Genomic DNA, 2,290 nt, shown 5'->3' on the forward strand with positions numbered 1-2,290 from the left:
GATAAATAGACAGACAGACAGACAGACAGATAGACAGACAGATGGATAGATAGCTACCTAGATAGATAGATAGATAGATAGATAGATAGATAGATAGATAGATAGATAGATAGATAATATGTGTTATCTCTGTAACTGAGAGTCCGCTATCAATAATAGAGGAGGACAGCTGTCCGTGCTACTGCTAATACTCTAAGCTATTTAAAGTAATGAACAAGAATCATAACGCCTGTTCTGCAGCTAATTGGCAAAATGTCCGAGGGAAAGTGTAATGGGAATACAAGTAGGGTGGTGGCGTCGAGGGACTTAATGTAACAAGGCAAGTACTATTGCACTTTAGTTATATAAAAATGCCCCCTAGCTATAATGCAATTCTTAATTCGTTTTTTCATTTGCTCTGACCCTTAAAATTTCTCATCTCCGCTTCATGCCTCTAGGTCATAATGCGAGGCTAATGTATAAACATGTCACGTTGGTCCTTCGTTTTATTAACAATGACAGCTTCTGCAATATAAAGCTGATATTCCATATTACATGTCTGATAACAAGAATAATGGGCGAAACATTCTTATTTTAGCCATGGCGATGTAATTACAGACATTCTCAACATTTTCTTCCAAGTGTTTTTTTGTTTTTTCCTTTCTTTCTTTCTTTCTTTCTTAGACCATAGAGCGTTTTCCGTTTGGCAAACTAAAGCTTAGTAACACTCGGTATTTTTACAGTACTCCCACAACATGCAACTATGAAAGAAGGATATTTTACTTAAATTATGGTGATTAGCTTACACAAAGGACAACTGATCAGTTCGTGTTGATATAAAGGTGGTGGTTTCTCAGATTGTTAGAGTGACATTACCACAAAAATGCCTAACGGTTTTTGCCCCATCTTCTTTTAAGTTCAACTTACGTTTGTGCTTTTCTTCACTCTGAAGTTACAAGCAATAATATCCTGCTTCAAATTATGGGACCTTGCTCAACCAGTGAATAGCTTAGAAGACTTGTTTCAACAAAGACATTTAACCATATCGTTATTAGAAGTTAAAAAGACGACACTACAGAATAAGAATTTGCTATGTAGCATCTCAGGCGAGAGAGTCTCAATAGCTCAGCGGTTTAGAGCACTGGTCTCGTAAACCAGGGGTCGTGGGTTCGAATCTCACTTGGGGCAATACATCAGAATATCTTTCTTTTTAAAAGAAAGTTATAAAACGTTACGTTAATCAAATAATGATTCGGTGTTGAAGTATTTGACTTGTTAATTCATTTTGTAAGATAGTCTTGAATCTAGAGTGGTAATCGTTGATAGATGACATATCTGTTACAGTTTCGAATAAAATGTCTTATTGTATATCTTCCGGCTCTTTGAAATTTGTTCTCAAATCCTACTGATTTAAATTTTGGTTTTTCATCCCTCCAGGTTCGACGAAATAAAAGGCCAGTCCAGTGCTGAGTTCGATGGTATCGGTTAACCACTACCATCAAAACTGCTGAACTTCTGTCAAAATTTGAGACCATTATTATTTTTATAGTAGTAGTAGTAGTAGTAGTAGTAGTCCGGTGGAATGACAGAATTATTAGCACGTCAGATGAAATACTTAGCAGCATTTCGTCCACGGAGGTTGACTTTGTCTGTCATCGTTTCGGGGGCGATAAACTAAGTACCATCTGTGCACAAGATTCGATTTAATCGACTACTTCTTTCCCTCATATTCTCAGGCCTTGTGCCTATTGTAGAAAAGATTATTCTGTGGCTACCTCCTTGCATTAGTGACGTATCCCTGATTTCAACAAATTTCTAATAGATTATCGTTAAAATACTTTAACATAATGAAGCAATGTTATGAAGATATATAAATTTAAGCATGAAAATAAAAATAAGAAATTTAACAAAACTTCGTTAGTTGTGATTGTTAAACTTTGATTATGGGCTGTGGGCTGGCAGAAAACTGCTTAGCAGTATTCCGTTCACCTCTTGAGTTCAAATCCTGTCGAGGTAAGTTTGCTTTTCATCTTCTCGGGTTCAATAAATCAAATTACCACACAAGTCCTGGGATCGGTGTAACAGAGTAAAACTCTGCCCACAGAATTTCTTGCTCTCTGCCTAAATAAGATACAGTTTTTATTATACTTTCATGATAAAGCGGTGAGTGGGCAGAATCGTTAGCACGCCGGACAACATGTTTAGCAGCATTTCTTACGTTCTGAGTTCAAATTCTGCCGAGGTCGACTTTGCCTTTCCTACTTTCGGGGTTGATAAATAAAGTACCAGTGAAACACTGGGATCGACGTAA

At 36.8% G+C, this 2,290-nt stretch overlaps 1 non-coding gene across 1 annotated transcript; it reads left to right on the forward strand.

Moving 5' to 3' along the window:
* Window positions 1–1,093: 1,093 nt before the first annotated feature.
* Trnat-cgu (transfer RNA threonine (anticodon CGU)) lies at window positions 1,094–1,167 on the forward strand. The gene has a single exon. It is a non-coding gene; the product is annotated as a tRNA-Thr (tRNA).
* Window positions 1,168–2,290: the final 1,123 nt, after the last annotated feature.

The sequence above is a fragment of the Octopus bimaculoides genome, chromosome 20 (genome assembly GCF_001194135.2).
Source record: "Octopus bimaculoides isolate UCB-OBI-ISO-001 chromosome 20, ASM119413v2, whole genome shotgun sequence".
NCBI lineage: Eukaryota > Metazoa > Mollusca > Cephalopoda > Octopoda > Octopodidae > Octopus > Octopus bimaculoides.